At 37.7% G+C, this 22,137-nt stretch overlaps 1 pseudogene; it reads right to left on the minus strand.

The window, feature by feature from the left end:
- Positions 1-2,847: 2,847 nt before the first annotated feature.
- LOC112584792 lies at positions 2,848-2,947 on the minus strand (annotated as a pseudogene).
- Between the last annotated feature and the right edge of the window lie 19,190 nt (positions 2,948-22,137).

Here is a 22,137-nt window from a genome sequence, read left to right on the forward strand (position 1 = left end):
CCTTATAACTTTGGCTGTCACAGCTGGCCTTATTTATTATTTATTTATGAATTGTTCCTTCATATCTACTTTTTTCCTGTATGGTTATTTATTCCCTTTTGCCAATTTGTAAAGGTTCTTTGTGTACTATAGGCACTATTCTTCATCTCTATTCTTTATCAAATATATTTTTTCCAAACCAAGTCTATTATTTGTACATTGACTTTGGTTATACTTTTTTTAATTCATAAGATATTTAAAAATTTTATCTTTTTCCTTGAATTATCCTTGTGAAAAATTATTCATCTAAGATTGTGCTGTCTAATATTATTAACAACTAGTCACATGTCCTTTAAATTTATATTAATTAAAATTAAATAAAATTGAAAATCTATTTCTTCAGTTCTACTCATCACATTTCAAGTGTCACATGTAATTACTTTAGACAGTGGAGATATAGAATATTTCTATCATCAATAGATCTAGTGGGCAGTGATAATCTAGTTGTTTTTAATAAAGTACTCCCATAGATATTTAAAAATTTTGTTTCTCATATTTTCTATTTATTAATTTTATATTTTAACTATATTAACTTCTTCCTCTAATTTTGTTTGTTTGTTTTATATTTCTTTCTCAAATGTTTTATAGGCTTAGAAAGAAGTTCCTGTCTTCCTCCTTTTCTCCACTTGATTATTTATTATCAAATTCATTGAGGATGTACATTTACTTTTGAGATCAGTTTTTTAGAGTCTTAAAAAAATACAGCTTTTGGGTATAAGGATTATATAGGCATAAATTTCATAATTTCAAAACTGTTATATTATGTTTCCACAAAACAATGTAACAACAGTATAATTGCCTAAGACTCATTAGTAGCAACAGTGTCAGACTTTACTTTTTTGGGCTCCAAAATCACTGCAGATGGTGACTGCAGCCATGAAATTAAAAGACACTTACTCCTTGGAAGGAAAGTTATGACCAACCTAGATAGCATATTGAAAAGCAGAGACATTACTTTGCCAACAAAGGTCCGTCTAGTCAAGGCTATAGTTTTTCCTGTGGTCATGTATGGATGTGAGAGTTGGACTGTGAAGAAGGCTGAGAACAGAAGAATTGATGCTTTTGAACTGTGGTGTTGGAGAACATTCTTGAGAGTCCCTTGGATTGCAAGGAGATCCAACCAGTCCATTCTGAAGGAGATCAGCCCTGGGATTTCTTTGGAAGGAATGATGCTGAAGCTGAAACTCCAGTACTTTGGCCACCTCATGCGAAGAGTTGACTCATTGGAAAAGACTCTGATGCTGGGAAGGATTGGGGGCAGGAGGAGAAGGGGACAACAGAGGATGAGATGGCTGGATGGCATCACTGACTCGATGGACGTGAGTCTGAGTGAACTCCGGGAGTTGGTGATGGACAGGGAGGCCTGGCGTGCTGCGATTCATGGGGTCGCAAAGAGTCGGACACGACTGAGTGACTGAACTGAACTGAGCATCAACTTAAAATAAGATACTTTGAAACCAAGGAGTAATAGATAAATCAATAATAAGCAAGTGCAAACAGAAAGATACTAACACTAGCTGATTGAATTTAAGGATAATAATAACAAAGAAGATACATAAAATATGATGCAAATGTCTAATAATATATGCTGCTGCTAAGTCACTTCAGTCGTGTCCGACTCTGTGCGACCCCATAGACGGCAGGCCACCAGGCTTTGCCATGCCTGCTGCCTATGTCTCTTGCCCTAAACCACCATATTTGTTTAGTCATCTCCCCAAACATCTTTATATATTGTCATGCATGGTCATGCTCCACAGGTTACCACTTCAAACTTGTTGTCCCATTATGATGTCTATAGTCACCTTGCTTACCCTTGGCCTCTGCCATTGAGATCAATCATCTTCACTGTTGCTAGGGATTTCAGTCCTATAACAGCATCTTCTAACAATAATCCTAGTTTAAAAAAGAAGAGACATGGCTGAACATTTTATCAGGGCTGTTGCCCACTCACAATGTGTTCCTTTTTATCTTCAAATGACAAATCACGGACCTGCTGATGAGAGACATCCGGTGTCGTTTATCGTCCTTCATAACAGATTCATTCTACAATTCCCACATCAAGCATGGCTGTTTTTCTCTGCAATCTGCCATGGCACTCCTAGCACCTTCTACACTTTGTACGGTCTATTTATTTCACAGTGCTGAAGACACATCTCAGAAACATAATCAAATTGGCTATAGGGGCCTAAGTCAAGATTTAAATTTGTGTCATGAGTTTCCTTATGGACAGACTCTTTCTTTTTCACTTTTGTATTCTGCCCCTTTGATTCAGTTCCCACAGGATCTACTCCTAGTCATAACCTCTCAGTCCCTGTTGCTAAATGCTAGGCACTTACGGCAGCTCCTCTGTCATGTAGCACTGCTCCAGTTGGTTAGCTTATAATTGATTTGTTAGGCATGTGGGGGCTATAGGAGCCCATGGTGAAGAACACAGACATTGACTGGCAAAGGCCCTGCTTTATCTGGGAGTTCTGTATAGCTCTGAAGCACGGGGCTATATTTTATCATTTAGCAAGAGGATAAAATATAGAGTTACTTTTCTAGATTGAGAAACCTCAGGGGGACTTGGGTCCTCATAGTATTCTGTTTCCTCAACCTAATTTTCCCATTTCAAGTCTCAGGATCCTTGCATAAGCGTGATCCAGGCTTCATTAAAGAGATTTGCAAAGATGAGCATTCAACCTTCTTCTATGTTTATCTATACTTGAAATAAACTTCTATTCCAGTCTCTTAACATGATCCGTCCACCCACTAGACAAAATAACTGTTTTATCAAATGTTAAGGAAGCCTGTGGCTCACATTTTTAATTGAATATGGAATGCTTTATGAATTTCATGTCATCCTTGTGCACAGGCCATGATATTCTTCTTTTTCCAATTTTATTGCATGTACGGCCGAAGCAAGCACTGACTCTTAAATTTTTATTTGAATTATAGGAATTGATGTTTGATTATCCCAAGTCTGTCATTTTTTTTTCTTTTCAAAGTACCAATGTTGCTTACCAACAGCTAATTTCTCAGTTATTATTATTACTATAATAGCCATATTTCTAAAATATCTCTAGCCAAAGACCAGACACATTTTATTTATCAGATATCAAATACCAGTGCATCCTTTTTCAACTGCAAATAAACCAAATTCACTAGAGGTGAAAGTGTTAAAAACTATAGTTTTACAACAGACCAGGGACTGTCGATCTTCCACCTACCGCCTGAGATGGAGCCTTCATTTCAGCGGTTCACCATATTTTCAACACCAGAATCCCATTTTACAGTCAGCTGCCTAGGGATCACTTCTTATATCCTAGAAGCAGAGATTGAGACAAAGATTCAGGTGTGCATGGTGTATTGCGTGAGAGCTCTGTAGGAAAATCCTGTAAGAGAATGAAGGAAGTCAAGTACTCTAGGGAAAAATCTGAGGAAGGATGCGAACTAGTTTTGGTGTGGTACACACGAAGAATGAGGGCTCTTCCTTAATAGTGAATTACCCAATAAGAGTTGCATCACCCTGAGGCTAAGGAACAGAATTTCTATGATTTTATTAGTCAGTAAATGGAGAGAAGGTGATGTAACTGCCCAACTGTTCCCAGGAAAGTTGGCTCCCTTCAGCCAAGGGCAGTCCTTCTGAGAAGGTCACAGTTATAAGCCATTCGTTTCAGCACTCACAGTAGAGACAAATTGGTAAAGAGGATCTGGGTAAGGCACCAAGAAATTTTACCACCTACCTGCAGCGTAGTTGAGAAGCACTAGAGGAGTGAACTGGAGAAGGCAATGGCACCCCACTCCAGTACTCTTGCCTGGACAATCCCATGGATGGAGGAGCCTGGTGGGCTGCAGTCCATGGGGTCACTAAGAGTCTGACATGACTGAGCGACGTCACTTTCACTTTTCACTTTCATGCCTTGGAGAAGACAATGGCAACCCACTCCAGTGTTCTTGCCTGGAGAATCCCAGGGACGGGGGGCCTGGTGGGCTGCCATCTATGGGGTCGCACAGAGTCGGGCACTACTGAAGTGACTTAGCAGCAGCAGCAGCAGCAGTGGAGTAAACACTGGAATAATTCAAACTTAGAACTTTCATAAAGAAAGTTTATTAATGCCATTGAACATTTAATTGTAGATCTTAGCTACTTTATTACTTATTATGATGATTTCTGACTTCATCATTTACTGAAGAGTGATTATATGTTATGAATTTACTTATGTACACAGAGCAAAAAAAAAATGTGAGGAATAATGTTGCTCTCATGAACTTTATAATAAGTCATCAACATTTCAAGAAATCATGAAAAAAACTCCAGTAGAGGTATTACAATACTTACTATTATAATATAAGCCAAGGGACACAGACATCAATGTGAAGTCAAAATTTTTGATAAACATCTCAAGCACTAGGGAGGGAAAAATTTTGAAATATTTTTTGCTGTGTCTTTTTAATCAGTATAATTATAAAAATATATCTTCTTTTTAAAGAGTAAATTTGAGTTCTTTAATGTAATCTATCGTCACAGAGCTATTATATAAAAAGGGAATGGTGAGTCTAGATATTTTGATATAATCAGGCTATGCCTTTGGAAAATAATGGCAATTTCTGCAGTTTTAGTTTAAATAACAATCACATCACCATTACATTATGTATCTTTCCCTTATTACAGCAGTTAGTGTTGATCTTTTAGCTAAACTCACTCAGCAGTGGCTAGCCACAGATATTGAGTGTTAGAGAGCAACTCTTCTATTTAAATCTTCTTTAAATAAAAGACAGGCTAACAAGACTTCAGTTAAGAATTTATTTTTGATTAAGAGCAAGTCTTATAACAAATACAGGGATCAATAGCACACTTGGAGAAGGTTAGCATGAGATAACATGAACTGAAAGCTCTCTTTTTCCCCCCAGCTATTCACAATTTAAATATCTATTGAAAATTATGCCAGGTTATACCCACAATGAATAGTAATACATTTATTGAAAAATGGAAAATTCTCCTTACAGTCAAAATGTTCCTAGCATTTGCAAAGGAAGAGTCTAAAAGTGGCACACAATGCCAGGAGGATGTTTTCTGCACTCTTCAAAAGCTTTTTGTTGTTGCTAACAGAGTAGTATTTTTAGGATATTTTTAGGAAGACATTTTCCAAGATTGTTTCCCATCCCAATGTGTCACAGATTGCTACAGTTGTTTTTATTTAACAAACTGTTTACAAAGACATTTCCATTCAGAAAATTATGGCTTAAACAAAATCTGATTATATTTGCTGCAAAACATCTGGGAGAACTAATATAGGTTCTATGAATCTCTGACTGAAACAGAATTATCTAAGCTATAGGACTTTGGGACCCATTTTTCCTGGAGTACATCATGTGGTAGGTTCTGAGAAACATTTTTTAGAGAAGTTGCATTAAGGTAAATTCTACAATCACTTCTTAAATGTCATTGTTACTGAATATAACAGTACTTCAAAGAATGCGAATCAGTCAGGGTCTTCTCAGGAGACAGAATTACCCAGTAATTTGAAGAGGGAACATTTAATATAAAGAATGTTTAAGTATTAGATTAATGAAATGGTAGACACTTGATCCTTGGAGCAAAAACCTATTACAGACCTAGACAGCATATTAAAACAAGAGACATCACTTCCAACAAAGGTCTGTATAGTCAAAACTTTGGTTTTGCCAGTAGTCATGTATGGATGTGAGAGCTGGACCATAAAGATGGCTGAGAGCTGAAGAATTGATGCTTTCGAATTGTGGTGCTGGAGAAGACTCTTGAGAGTCCCTTGGACTACAAGGAGATCAAACCTATTAATCCTAAGGGAAATCAACCTTGAATATTCATTGGAAGGACTTCAGCTGAAGCTGAAGCTCCAAAACTTTGGCCACCTGATGCAAAGAGCCAATTCATTGGAAAAGACCCTGATGCTGGGAAAGACTCAGGGCAGAAGGAGAAGGAGAGGACAGAGGATGAGATGGTTGGATGGCATTATAGACTCAATGGACATTAGTTTGAGCAAACTCTGGGGATGTATAAGGACAGGGAAGCCTGGCGGGCTGCAGTCCATGGGGTCGCAGAGTCAGACACCACCTACCGACTGAATAACAACAGTAAAGGCTGGTAAAATGTTAAAAAAAAACTCTAAAGTATATGGGAATAACAGATGTGTGTTTGCCACTACCAGAACCCTACGGAAGAATCCCACTCTCCATCCTGCCAGGGCTGAAAGCTACACCTTTTTCCAGCAGACATGGCCATACAGACAAAGATATCACTGTGATGAGGTGCTGGTGGAATTTGCAAGAACTCCTCCCTCTTGAACTTGCAGGAAATCAGTTCTATATGGTATAGAAGAAAGCTGTGCACAGAACGATGTCTCATGGATACACTCTGTCATGTGACTTTTCCTAAGGGAGTTGTGGGGGAACTCGCTTGGTGCTGAGTACATGGCACGCTGTACATGGCAGGAGTTGGGCGCTAGGGAAGTTGCGCGTGCGCTGTAGCAGCCTGACGCTGGAGAAGCTGTGCGTGCTCAAAGAGCCGAACACACTGGAGCAGCTAGTAGCCGCCTGGACCACAGCAGTGCTGGAAAGGCCCAGTGCATGGGTGTAAAGCACAAGCCTTCCAAGTGAGCACCAGAAGCAGAAGGAAAAGCCCTTTCTCTTGCAAAGCCATTGGCAAAGCTTACTGCCAACTGGCAAAGGAAAACGATAAAGTTCCAGATTCATTTTTGAAGAACAGGTAAGGATGGGTAAATTGTGAGGTAAGAGACATTTGGTTGATCACTGGCACAGAACATTATGAAATTTAAAAAAAAAGTTATTATGTTCTTCTGTTATTGTTTACTTTGATAATATTCTACATACATTACAACTTGCTCAAAAAATTTGGGGTTTTTTTGGTAAATAATAGGAACAGTCAGAAATGATTAAGTACATTTCTTTCTTTCTTTCTTTCTTTTTCTTCAGAAAAAGGCTTAATATGCTGCTTCTAGTTTCAAGGTAAACTTGATATGAATTCAGTTTAGTTCAGTTCAGCTGCTCAGTCGTGTCTGACTCTTTGTGACCCCATGAACCGCAGCACGCCAGGCCTCTCTGTCCATCACCAACTCCCAGAGTCCACCGAAACCCACATCCATTGAGTCGATGATGCCATCCAACCATCTCATTCTCTGTCGACCCCTTCTCCTCCTGCCCTCAATCTTTTCCAGCATCAGGGTCTTTTCCAATGAGTCAGCTCATCGCATCAGGTGGCCAAAGCATTGGAGTTTCAGCTTCAACATCAGTCCTTCCAGTGAGCACCCAGGACTGATTTCCTTTAGGATGGACTGGTTGGATCTTCTTGCAGTCCAAGGGACTCTCAAGAGTCTTCTCCAACACCACAGTTCAAAAGCATCAGTTCTTCGGCGTTCAGCTTTCTTCACAGTCCAACTCTCACATCTATACATGACCTCTGGAAAAACCATAGCCTTGACTAGACGGACCTTAGTTGGCAAAGTAATGTCTGTGCTTTTTAATATGCTGTCTAGGTTGGTCATAACTTTCCTTCCAGGGAGTAAGCGTCTTTTAATTTCATGGCTGCAGTCACCATCTGCAGTGATTTTGATATGAATACTTGGGGCTATTAATTGCATATGGGACTTAGTTGCCAGCAACAGGATAAACTGCTAATAGTCATGTGCATGTCTGCTAGTGTTGGACGCTTTGAGACCCCATGGACTGTAGTCCACCAGGCTCCTCTGTCCGTGGGATTTTCCAGGCAAGAATACTGGAGTGGGTTGTCAAGACTTCCTCCAAAAGATCTTTCCAATCCCGGTATCAAACCCACTTCTCTTATGTCTACTGCATGTAAAGACAGGTTCTTTACCACTAGCACCACCTGAGAAACCCAATAGTCATATAAACAAATGAATACTGATTTTTCTCATGCGAGATAAACTCGTGAGAAAATCAGCTTCAGGCATTAGTTTGGTGGCCATCTATTTTGAGGCTGCCATATCTGTGATTCTCTTGGCCTTTTCCTCTTGCAAACCACGTGGCTCATCTATAATCAGGAATTATTTATGCAACCATAGTAGAAAGGATAAATAATATATGAAGGCAGCTATGTCTGACCATTTTAAAGCAAAAGGAAACTAGAAGCCCTTGGTCACTTAGCCACTCCTAGTCAGGATTCTGGCTGCAGAAGCACATTTAAACTATGTCATTCTCCACAGCAGAGCATTCAAGGAGAATGCTGTTTGGGGATTATAGTATGCTAAGCCAGTGAATAATATCTTCTTCATAAGAGTTTCTTGAGGATGTGAATGTGATAATAATGTAGCTGATAATTTTAAAGCAAACACAGTAAAAACACTGGGAGGAGTGTGGTGAGCCAAGGAATAGCTGCCTCCAAAGATGACTATGGAACCTGCTAGTATGCTGGGTTACATGACAAAGAAAAATACAGTTTGCAGATGGAATTAAGATTGCTAACATGTTGATCTGAAGATAGACTATACTGGAGGACCCATTATAATTACAGCAGTTATCAGTGAAATAGGGAGGTAGCGGAGGAAAATCAGATAGCAATGTATCTGTGAAAGAATGATGCTAGAGATGCAGAGACACTGTCTTTGAAGATGGAGGAAAGGAAGTCTAACCACGGAGTGCGGTCAGCCGCTAGGAGCTGGAAAAATGCAAGGAAACAGATTCTCCCCTAGAGACTATAGAATGGAATGAAGTTTTGCTGACACCAATTTTAGCCCAATGAGACCTGCGTTGGACTTTCAGAACTACAGTAAATTGATAGGTGTTTGTAATTTTGAAATCACCAAGAATGTGACAATTTGTTACAGCAGCTATAGAACACTAGGGAGAAATATAATGTAGATACAATATGGGGAAACTGCCTTTTCTCAACCTTTCAACTTCATATTAAAATCTTTTGTGTGATTCTTTCTAGAAACATTCATTTACATATCGGATGGATTCAAAGTTTAGACATCGCTAACTAAAATTCTAGAAACGAATTAAGTTCATTCATAGTTATTCATTTTCTATTGCAGAACCATTGTGAATGTATGTGAATCTTGGTAGATAGGTAAGACATAAAAATAATCCTTAGACTTGACACAAAGATATCGTATATTTATTATCAAGTCTTTCTTGATTTTTTAACAATCTATTATTAGTGTGTAGACTGATATATAAAAAATGTTTAAAGAAGGAAGTTTAATATTAATGATAATATATTATATGTATTTTCCAGGTGTGATTAAAAATACCCCACAGAACAACTCAGTGGCAGATGTACTAACCATGTGGTTATATACATTATTTTATAGACAACTTTTTTTCCAGATGCTGAGTAGCTTTAAAGTTACAAATGATTAAAAATAATATCTGTCCTCTCTGAGACTCTCTGAGGTATCAATATTAAAAAATCACACATACTGTTGCAATTTCATATCATACTTTTTTTTTTCTTACATTGAGTAGAACTGACAGTAAATTTGCCATAAAATATTTTAAATATCCTATTCCCATACAGGAACAATTTGTGTCTAAAGAAAAATATTAAATAGAGCAATTATCACTATAGAGTAGATTTAACGATTCTTTGCCACTTTATTCTCTCTTAGAGTATATATATGTCCTCCATTCCAAAATTAATTCATTCTTAATATGGTGCAGACAGTTCTTAGTCTTTGGATATATCCTGACATGATGTAAATTCCTTGTTCTCCTCTGTACTTTCAGGTGGGTTTTGCCAAGTTCTGTGCCTCTCTAAATCACACTTTTCTCATTTGTAAAATTGGTACAATATTACAAAATACATAATACTTTGGAGTTTTTGCAGAGTACTCACTTAATCAATTGTGGCAATTATTCTTATTAAAATAGAATACTACTGTTTATTTTTAAAAGTAAAACAAAACAGATATACCAGTTACATGGTTTAATAGAAACATATTCTGTGAAAAAATATTTCTTTCTAACAAGATGTGTTAAGTATGCCAGTGATTTAAGTCAGGAAATGTATACCTTAATTTGCATTTGTTCTTTCTAATTTGATAAATTAAAAATTGCTCTAGGTTAGATATAAGCCTCATAAGGATTTCCAGAGCATCCAACGTGGTAGTGTAGGATGTACACTTCAGAGTGCATGGGTGAAAACTGAATTTAGCTACGTGGTAGTGTAGGAGGAACACTTCGGAGTACCTAGGTGAAAACTGAATTTACCAATGTGGTAGTGTAGGAAGTATACTTCAGAGTATCTACATGAAAACTGAATTTAAATAAAAGCTTATTTTTAGTTAACAGAGGAAAGACAAAAGAGTAAGGCTTAGATGGTAACAGTGATACAAATTTAGAATACATATGTGTTTTGGTTTATAGACACACATACACACATCCCTCTTCCAGAAAATAAATGAATCAAAACTACTTTAGTGATCTTCTGACCGTGTATCACTAATGGCTTTGTATTTCTGCAATTGTCTCAGAAGAACTGGACCAAGAGGATAAGTTCAATGTCACTTACATCTTTGATCAGTGTGCATAGGAGACTTTAAGGAACACACTAGTACTATTAATATTAATTATAATTATAATCACCTAATATTTTTGCATGATTATAGCATACTTGACTCTTTACTAAGTACTTTACATGTACTATTAAATCATTTTAACTTCACACCAATGTCCTTAGGTAGGTGCTATTAACATCATCTCCCTACACAGATGGGCAAATGAAGCGTGAGGGGGATAAATAATTTGCTTAAGGTGACACAGAACAGTTAGTAAATAGAGGAGAGAGGATATAATAATGATAGCATATATTTTGTATTTATTATTTAATTGCATGAATAGTTGGATTAGGGGGCAATGGGAGAAAGCTATTAAGTACACACTTAAAAGTTTTAACTCGGATATTTTACATGACCCTGCATGTAACTGATGGTAAGTGAGCAGTAATTTGTACTAATGAGTTTTCAATATCCATAACTAACTATTAATATGTTTATTACAAATCAAATCCTGCTAAGAAACTTGACATATCTGTGTTAAATAAACACATGATATTTTAAAACTATTTCATGTAAGTTTATGGCAATCATTGTCATTATATATATATATATATACACACACACACATACACATATATATATATATATGAATGTTGCTAATTACTACAGGACTTTTTCCTTTATTGAAGAATTACTTTTAAATGATTATTTGATGCTTGCATTTTCAAATTTCATTTTGCTTTCAAATTATGCTTACTTTTCTGTGAACAAATAAGTATTTGTGTAATCTTGTGGATAAAAAGATATTTTGTCCTAGGGATAAAGTACTGAAAATATTTTTTAAAACCCACTCAGGAAAACATAATACTCTGCTAGTCTGTTAAATAAGTGATGGTATGTTTTAAAACACGTATAAATCGTGCCAACATAAGTTCATGACTGACTTGCTGGTCCTACTTATATGCTGAGGCTGGTATTGTAATTATTTTAAATGAGTCTTCAGTGGAATGAAAACAAGAATATAAAAAGGGAAAAAATACTATTTCCTGACATGGAACTACCAAATTAAAGACATGAATTTCTGTTCCCTGTACACTGAACCTTATATCCCTATGTGCCAGGTTGATATAATGATTTTTCCATATGGGGAAAACCTCTAAGGGAAACTTCCACAATTAAAGAAAAAAAGGGTTTACTGAGTGATACCCATTCTATTTTAAAAAAAGCAAAGTTATCCATATCCTTCTAATTTTAACTTTCTTTTATTTCCAGTGCTTGAATTGAATATGTGCTATTTTAAACTGAATGCTATTTCTACTTGAATTACTATCTTCTTAAAATCTATGCTTGCATTTGGCATAAATGATGTTGCTACTTATAATAAGTATTCCTATTTTTTCTTAGTATCTCAGCTCAATTATAAAGAGAAAAAAATCTCAGATTAAACTCTTAACCTAATGTTAAATCTTCTCTGCAGAACTTCTCTTTGTGTTTTGATTTTCTTTTGCTAAGAAAAGTTATCCAAATTTGAAATATAACAGGTGGACGGACTTACAAATCTTGCATATATTTTAGGTCTAAAAAACAGGCTCATCCAAAACTTATTTAACTTTATCAAAGAAAACACTGTGCTTGACTTAGAATTTAAAATTTTATTTGAGTCCTAAAAACTGTTAGTGTTACATGTGAACTTAAAGATTTTTGTCTGGTAGAAATAGATAAATGCAAATGTTACAGTTGTATGGCCTTAAAAGACATAAACCACTTCTGTATCTGTTAGACAGTTCCTTTTAGCCGTCTGTTGACTGACTGATTATATAAATCCTTGGTTCTCAAATCTTCCTTTAATTAGTCTTATCATATTACTGGTTAGCTCTTGAATAATAAAATTGAATATAATCTTTGACAGATTTTCATGTTAGATTTATATGAAAGCCACACTTTAATTTTTCAAAAATGTATTTGAACATCATTTTTATTTATTAGTTTTAAATGGTTTTTCTGAAGTTTAACCATTGAATGGATTTTTATATCTCTTGAGTTTTAAGTATTCTGTTTTGGTTTGTTGTGTTTTGGTAAAATTATCTGAGGAGTGACTGTAGAGACAAAATCTTTATAAAAGTAAATATACCAGGACTAAAGATATAAAATAAGTGTGTCAGCTGGATGCAGATGGAATTGTTGGGGATAAACAAGGCAGAGGACAGTTTTAGAAACAAATGGACACTGAGAGGTCAAGGATTCTGGCTTGCTGAAAGGAGTGGCTCTAACTGGTGGTGGTACTCTATTAGTTTCTAACAATCCTGTAGCCAAAACAAGCAGTGCAAAAGGGAAACAAAAATTAAGATTTGTATATAGAGGGGAGAAAAGATGCCTCGAATTAGAACTGGCAGTTGGTGTTTCTGGAGACTAAACTAAGAGAGAAAGCAATTGTAAATGCCATTTTCTGAATGAAGACTTTGTGGGTGACTTTGCCCTTGTGGAGGTATGTTTCTGTTTTTATAGCAATGAATGCCCATATCTACGGAAGATTCCCTGGCCTTAAGCAAGGCATGGAGCTTTAACAAGCACCAAGAATGCAAGCATGGCTGAAGCAAAGGAACTAGGGAAAACAGAATTTTTTTTGAATTCACAGTCTTACTGCCATAGGCGGCAAAGCTATTCTTTGCTGTATTGTATCTTGTATGTCAGTGATTCTGTGGAAAATTTAAGTCTAGGCCAATACAGTAGCAGTACCTTGGTTGCCTTTAATTTGATTCCTTTTAGATTAAACCCATGAGGCTTCTCAGGGACCTCAGTGGTAAAGAATTTACCTGGCAATGCAGGAGACACAGGTTTGATCCCTGGGTTGGGGAGATCCCCTGAGAAGGAAATGGAAATGGCAAACCACTCTAGTATTCTTGTCTGGTAAAACCCAAGATCAAAGGAGCCTGGTGGGCTACAGTCTATGGGGTCACAAAAGAATCAGATACAACTTAGCGACTAAACAACAACAAGGATAAACCCATGGGGAGACTAATCTTGAAAAAAGCCTGAAAAATAATCAGTCATTCATTCAGTCAGTATTAACTGAGGAACAATCATGTGCAAGGCATTGTTCTGGACACTTGATCATCAAAACAACAAAACAGAAAAGGACCAGAAAACCAGAGTTGATTTCTTAGCAATGTTAATAATATCCATAATCAGAGAAATTGGGAGAGCATCTTCAAAGGATTAGGATACTATTTATATAGGAAAAAAAAAGTAGATCTGAACATGTTTGAGAAAAGAAGATCTTGAATTTCAGTTAATCAAAAAAATTTTTTTCGAGATTCAAAGTGGCATAGTGTAGCAAAGTACCCAGTGAACATTTGGGTCTTGAGAAAATATACTGTGAAAAAGTATGGAATTAGGACTCCAAGGAAAAACATGGGCATGATGACACAAAGAAAAGCAAGTAAGACAATGATAGTGTAAGTCTGAAATTTGGCTTAATATAATGTACATGGAAGAATATTGCTTGGAAAGGATTAACCAATCCAGAATCTGAAACTGATCACTGGTCATGATGTTGGAATATTGATGCCTTTGGCAGTCCCAAAACTCATGGTTTCAGATCTGTCAGTGACAGATTTTATTTTCTTGGGCTCCAAAATCATTGCAGACAGTGACTGTAGCTATGGAATTAAAAGACACTTGCTCCTTAGAAGGAAAGCTATGACAAACCTAGACAGCGTATTAAAAAACAGAGATATCACTTTGCTAGCAAAAATTCACATAGTCATAGGTATGATTTTTTCAGCAGTCATGTATGGATGTGAGAGCTGGACCATAAAGAAGGCTGAGTGCCAAAGAAGTGATGCTTTCAAATTGTGGTGTTAGAAAAGACTCTTGAGAGTTTCTTGGACAGTGAGGAGATCAAACCAGTCAATCCTAAAGGAAATCAACCCTGAATATTCATTGGAAGAGCTGATGCTGAAGCTGAAAACTCCAGTACTTTGGCCACCTGGTGCAAAGAGCTGACTCATTGGAAGAGATCCTGATCCTGGGAAGACTGAAGGCAAAAGGAGAAGGGGTGGCAGAGTAGGAGATGGTTAGATAGTATTACTGACTCAATGAACGTGAATTTGAGGCAACTCTGGACGATAGTGAAGGACAGCAGAGCCTGTTGTGCTGCAGCCCATTGGGTGGCAAAGAGTTGGACAGGACTTAGAGACTGAACAACAACAACAACTCTGGGGACCCAACAAGATGGATTTACTAGAAAATGCTAACAAAAACATGACTGGACCAAAAATCTAAAAAGGGCTTCAGACTAAGGAAAGAGTGCTCATCCAGAAAAATAAAGAGTCAAAATTAAGTAAGTGTAACTGTATGAACTAGCCAAGCCTTCCTAAGGCCAGTAGAGGATCAGTGTCTGGAAACAACCCACTGGAATTCGCTCTATCTGGTGTGCGGAGAAAACTCAAGGACTAGAGCATTAGGATGCTAAGGAAAATGCATCATGAGGACTGACTGGTAAAGGTATTGGTTTTTACCACCTTTCCAGTGACACAGATTCATAAGTTTCAACAGCAGCTTTAGTTCAGAATCTGCTGTAGTTGATTCTCCAGAAACAAAGTGAAGATATGATGGCCTCTTCTCTAGCAGGCACTTCTCTTAGTTCTGAATTATTTAATGAACACATGAACACACAATACAGGAGGAAGTGACCAAGATCAACCCCAAGAAAACAAATGCAAAAAGGCAAAATGGTTGTCTGAATGGGCCTTACAAATAGCTGAGAAAGAAGGGAAGCTAAAGGCAAAGGTGAAAAGGAAAGATATACCCAATCTGAATGTAGAGTTCCAAAGAATACCAAGGAGAGAAAAGAAAGCCTTCCTCGGTGATCAATGCAAAGAAATAGAGGAAAACAATAGAATAAAAAAGACTAGAGGTCTCTTCAAGAAAATTAGAGATACCAAGGAACATTTCATGCAAAGATGGGCACAATAAAGGACAGAAATGGTGTGGACCTAACAGAAGAAAAAGATATTGAGAAGAGGTGGCAAGAATACACAGAAGAACTGTACAAAAAAGATCTTCATGACCCAGATAACCACAATGGTGTGATCACTCACCTAGAGCCAGACATCCTGGAATGTGAACTCAAGTGGGCCTTTGGAAGCATCAGTACAAACAAAACTAGTGGAAGTGATGTAATTCCAGTTGAGCTATTTCAAATCCTAAAATATGATGCTGTGAATGTGCTGTACTCAATATGCCAGCAAATCTGGAAAACTCAGCAGTGGCCACAGGACTGGAAAAAGTCAGTTTTCATTCCAGTCTCAAAGACAAGCAATGCCAAAGAATGTTCAAACTACTGCACAATTGCACTCATCTCACATGCTGGCAAAATAATGCTCAAAATTCTCCAAGCCAGAATTCAACAGTATGTGAACTGTGAACTTCCAGATGGTCAAACTGGTTTTAGAAAAGGCAGAGGAATCAGAGATCAAATTGCCAACATCCGTTGGATCATAGAAAAAGAAAGAGAATTCCAGAGAAAAAGATTTACTTCTGGTCTGTTGATTATGCCAAAGCCTTTGACTGTGTGGATCACAACAAACTGTGGAAAATTCTTTAAGAGGTGGGAATACCAGACCACCTGACCTGCCTCTTGAGAAATCTGTATGCAGGACAAGAAGCAACAGTTAGAACTGGACATGGAGCAATATACTGGTTCCAAATAGGGAAAGGAGTACATCAAGGCTGTATATTGTCACCCTGCTTATTTAACTTATATGCAGAGTACATCATGCAAATGCTGGGCTGGATGAAGCACAAGCTGGAGTCACGATTACTGGGAGAGTTATCAATAATCTCAGATATGCAGATGACATCACCCTTATGGCAGAAAGTGAAGAAGTAAAGAGCCTCTTGATGAAAGTGAAAGAGGAGAGTGAAAAAGCTGGCTTAAGATTCAACATTCAAAGAATGAAGATCATGGCACCTGGTCCCATTACTTCATGGCAAATAGATGGGGAAACAATGGAAACAGTGACAGACTTTATCTTTTTGGGCTGCAAAACCACTGCAGATGGTGACTACAGCCACAAAATTAAAAGACACTTGTTCCTTGAAAGAAAATCTATGACCTACCTAGACAGCATATTAAAAAGCAGAGACATTACTTTGCCTACAAAGGTCTATCTAGTCAAAGCTATGGTTTTTCCAGTAGTGATGTATGGATATGATAGTTGGAGTATAAAGAAAGCTGAGCACTGAAGAATTGATGCTTTTGAACTGTGGTGTTGGGGAAAACTTTTGAGAGTTCCTTGGACTGCAAGATCAAAACAGTCCATCCTAAAGGAAATCAGTCCTGAATATTCATTGGAAAGACCCATGCTGAAGCTGAAGCTGTAACTCTAATACCTTGACCACTGGATGGGAAGAACTGACTCCTTGGAAAAGACCTTGATCCTGGGAAAGATTGAAGGCAAGAGGAGAAAGGGTCAACAGAGGATGAGATGGTTGGATGGCATCACCGACTCAATGGACATGAGTTTGAGCAAGCTCCAGGAGTTGGTGATGGACAGAGAAGCCTGGCGTGCTGCAGTCCATGGGGTCACAAAGAGTCAGACATGACTGAATGACTGAACTGGACACACAAATAATTCACATGCCCTTCAATGCTGAAATGCCAAAAACAGAGAGTTAAGGAGAGAAACAGAAATCAAGACCTCAAGTGTGTAGGGTTTTCCCTGGTGGCTTAGTGGTAAAGAATCCACCTGCCAATGTAGGAGATGCAGGTTTGAACCCTACTTTGGGAGGACCCCCTGAAAAAGGAAATGGCAATCAACTCCAGTATTCTTGCCTAGGAAATCCCATGGAAGAAGAGCCTGGTGGCCTACAGTCCATGGGGTCGCAAAAGAGACAGACAATGCTTAGGGATAAACAACAGAATATGGGCTAGGGATAGACACTACAGATTAGAGCTGAGAACCCATGTCTTCATGCCTAGGAAGGTTCCCAACTAATTGAGAAGCAAGAGGGACTTAAATGTTACTTTCCAAGGGAGGTGTTCCTCTCCAGAAGCATGATATAGGCAGAGTATGAAACTGAACTACTCCTGGGATATTACTCTCATGAAGTGATGGATAACTTCAAGGTTGTTGATGCCATTCAATCTCAGTTATAGATTAACTGAGATCCTGCTGAGGCTAATGACAAACGTTTTGTCGGCCTACCCTCTATCAGCCATATAGCAGTGAGTCTGTAGCAACTCTCATTGTATTCTAGGAATAACATTTTGTTGTCTGGACTGACTGGGGAGGAGACATGCAGATTGGCTTCTTTTCTAAATTTGGTGAATGTTGCCCAGCGCAGTGACAATCTTGCAAGGCTGACTAGTTCTTTAGAATCTTGAAACGTTAAGCCCGTGAAAGTGGTAGTTGCTCAGTCGTGTCCAACTCTTTGCAATCTCATGGACTATAGCCCACCAGGCTCCTCTGTCCATGGAATTTTCCAGGCAAGAATACTGGAGTGGGTTGCCATTTTCTTCTCCAGCGGATCTTCCTGACCCAGGAATTGAACCCAGGACTCCCTCATTACAGTCAGACTCTCATCTGAACCACCAGGGAAGCACTCCGTGAAAGACCTGGCATTAAATTCGTGTCATGGAAGCCGAAGCAATTGAGGGAAAGACAGCGCAGGCTACAACTGCTGAGAAAAGCACAATTCCACTTGGTTTTGAGAAACATTTCAGCTGAGACTAAGCATAATACAAAGTAGAGGGGGTGGGTAGATTTTAGCTTTCAATTTCTCTGAATTCACAAAGTAAAATAATTTAATATTGGGCTTTAATTCCCATTATAGTAAGAACAATCTTATTTCTGATATTTAATTTGTCCTTGGGAATTTAATAAGGGAAGGTATCAGCATGTTATCATTGGTAGGTCTTCATGAAGCTTCTCTTAATGTTTTCACTGATTTCATGGTCTCATAGGCTATATTGCACAAAATAACCAGCCATAACAGAATAGAAATGAAATAGAGAATTTATTTTTAGTCAAGAGTGGCCTTGGGAAGTTTTAATTCAGTGCAATACTTTTATTCATTTCAGAATCTTTGGGGGCCTTAACTTATGCCATCCACATGGTTGACATTGGAGAGTTGCTTCTAGAAGGTTGATTCAGGATTATTCTGAGAGATCACCAATGTCTTCTTATGCATTCAGGCATACTTCTGGGTGACCATTGGGCTTGTGAAAGTGAAAGTGTTAGTCGCTCAGTCATGTCCAACTCTTTGCAACACCATGGACTGTAGCCCTCCAGGCTCCTCTGTCCATGGGATTCTCCAGGCAACAATACTGGAGTGGGTAACCATTCTCTTCTCCAGGGGATTTTCCCAACCCAGGGACTGAACCCAGGTCTCCTGCATTGCAGGTGGATTCTTTATGAGCTGAGCCACCAGAGAAACCACATGGTTAAACTCAAATGGTTAAAACAGCAAAATGTTCTTGGGAAGAAAGAACATTAGTTTTTATAGTTTTAGTTATTTTATAGTTTAGTTATTTTATAGTTTTATTTCTTATTATTAGTTTCTATAAAAAGAGATATTCTCTAAATATTCTTGCCCCTTGACTGTCTTCTTGTACTCACAGAAGAAAAATGAGTGAGTTGATGTCATGCTTTAAAATGCTTTTTTTTTTTTAATTTAAATGTATTTATTTTAATTGGAGGCTAATTACTTTACAATATTGTATTGGTTCTGCCACACATCAACATGAATCTGCAAATTCTCCAGCAGCACAGGAACACAGCCCTGAGCTTCAATATACAGGCTGCCCAAAGTTACTCCAAACCCACTGACATCTCATAACTCATTACTGGACGCTTCATTGCGCTCCAGAGAGAAGAAATCCAGCTCCACCCACCAGAACACCGACACAAGCTTCCCTAACCAGGAAACCTTGACAAGCCACCCGTACAACCCCACCGACAGCGAGGAAACTCCACAATAAAGAGAACTCCACAAACTGCCAGAATACGGAAAGGCCACGCCAAACACGGTATGATTTAAAATTCTTGATTGAGAGTAGATAATCTTTTTAGAAGTTCCTATGTAAGAGGAATTTGTTCTCTCTCAAACTGTCCCACTCAAGTCAGTAAGTCTATCACTGGGGATTTCTCTTATGTCAACTCAACCCTTGGGAGAGTTGTTCTAAGGCCAAAGTTGGTGGTTAGGAAAGAGGTGATACCATTCTGACAGTCCCAATACTCATAACATCATAGTTATAACGAGAGCACCCCTATGTTTTCTAATATTTCTCTTTATCAGTACTACTAGAACATAGAGAAGCAGAATATAACTGGTTGGCTCTCTCAAGACCATAGCCTTTCATATGTACCTGTATACATATGTACACACTATATACATATACATGTACCACACGCCTGCATGTACTCTACTACCACTCTTCTACTCTACTACTTCTCTGCTTGTAAGTTTTTCTGTTATAAAATCTATGTTATATTTTCACAGTGTGGTATTAGTAATAGGTGTCTGTGAGCTCCCTGCATGACAGATATCCACAATGGAATTACAGATAGCCAGTGCCAATATTTTGTGTGTGTGTGTATATGTGTGTGTGTGTGAAATTAATGGAATATCTTAAGTGTGCCACTATCCTTCAGACTGCTTCAAGTCACCATGGATCATCCTTCTTTACTATAACCTCCAGTGATGTCCTCATAGGCCACATGGCTTAATGCATCAGTCAGAATAGCATAAGCTATGGTACAGTGAAAACAAGCTGAAAATTTCACTTACTTAAAGCAGTAAAATTTATTTCTTACATGTGCTTCATCTCTATTGCAGGCAAGCCAGAAAGTTATGCTCACCACAGTTATCTAGGGTATGGGCTGATGAAAACTCTGTTATAATGCATGCTTCCAGAATTGCTATCAGTGACAAGAAAATATAGTAAGCTTACATTTAAACCTTCAGACTAGATATGGAACATGTCACTTTCACTCATATTTCCTGGCCAAAGCAATTCATATGATCATGGTTGGATTTAACATGTTTTGTGAACAGGTCTAATCCTCCTATTGGGAGGATCACCAAATATTTTGGTATCCACATTTCTGGGATTCTTGCATCCTTTGATAGTGACCTTTGTAACTTATAGGACAAAATCAACGCTTTTATTGTTTTTCTCCATCATATTTCTCATTATAGTGGGGAAAATATCCTCCATCTCCTCTTCTGTTTCACTTTTTCAACCAAAAAGAGATGCATTATGTTTTGAAACTTGGGCTTCCTTGGTGGCTCAGATGGTAAAGAATCTGCTTGCAATGCAGGAGATCCGGGTTCGACCCTTGGCTTGGGACGACCCCCTGGAGAAGAAAATGGCTACCCACTCTTGTATTCTTGACTGGGAAATTCCTTGGACAGAGGAATCTGTAGACCCTTTTCATTGATGTCAATCTCTTCTTTGGACTTTCTTTCAGATACAACTGCAGGCTTATTCAACCCTGGAAGCTTATTTTCTGTCATGCAGTCTGTTTAGCACTTATAATTTGCTTTGTGGATTCAAGATTCACAAGAGAAAAAATTCGTACAATTAGCTTAAAACTTCTGACCATCATCTTAAGCTAAAAATTAACATTTAGGAAATCTAATATTTACTTCAATTTACTCCTTTCTGTTGAAGATCTTTCATACTACCTTTATATACCATTTTATATTTTGCTATTTGATGTTAGTAGAAATTGTAGCAAAATATTCAACCTGAAATAATCAGAATATATCAGAGTCCCATAATTAATTTTTAAAAATATCAAAAGCTCTCTGGGGAGACAAATTAACTTGCATTAAGGCTGCAATATTTTTGGAAAAGACTAAAATACCTTACATTGGGAAGTTAGATGCCTTTATTTCATTCCAATTATGTAAATTAAAAAAAAAAAACTTTAAATACATAGGGGCATCTCCAAGAAAACTTGATAATATATCTTTGTGAATTGTAAAATGTCGGAAAATTCATCCCTATATAAATGACAGTATTGCACCATTTGAAAAGACCCACAGAAAGGATTTATTCTGAAGACCCTGTATGTCTCATTTGCATTCTATGATTTTGTTCACCTAATTTTGTACTGTCTTTTTGAAGTGGATGAATGATATCCTAGCACCAAACCCATTCAGTTTGAAATTTGAGCCTCTATTTCTAACACCAAAATGTTATAACCTGCTAGACTGCTTTCTTATTTTTTCTTTAAACACACTTGTAATGGTGTTGCCTAAGGGTAATAAACCAATATATATCCAAAAACATTTTCTTAGAGGCAGGAAATATGAAACCATAATCACAGAAAACTTGTCATTCTAATCACATGGACCACAGCCTTGTCTAATTCAGTGAAACTAAGCCATGCTGTTTGGGGCCACCCAAGATGGGTGGGTCATGGTGGAGAGGTCTGACAGAAAGAGGTCCACTGGAGAAGGGAATGGCAAACCACTTCAGTATTCTTGCCTTGAGAACCCCATGAACAGTATGAAAAGGCAAAATGATAGGATACTGAAAGAGGAATTCCCCAGGTCAGTAGGTGCCCAATATGCTACTGGAGATCAG

Source organism: Bubalus bubalis, chromosome 4 (genome assembly GCF_019923935.1).
Source record: "Bubalus bubalis isolate 160015118507 breed Murrah chromosome 4, NDDB_SH_1, whole genome shotgun sequence".
NCBI classification, from domain to species: Eukaryota; Metazoa; Chordata; class Mammalia; order Artiodactyla; family Bovidae; genus Bubalus; species Bubalus bubalis.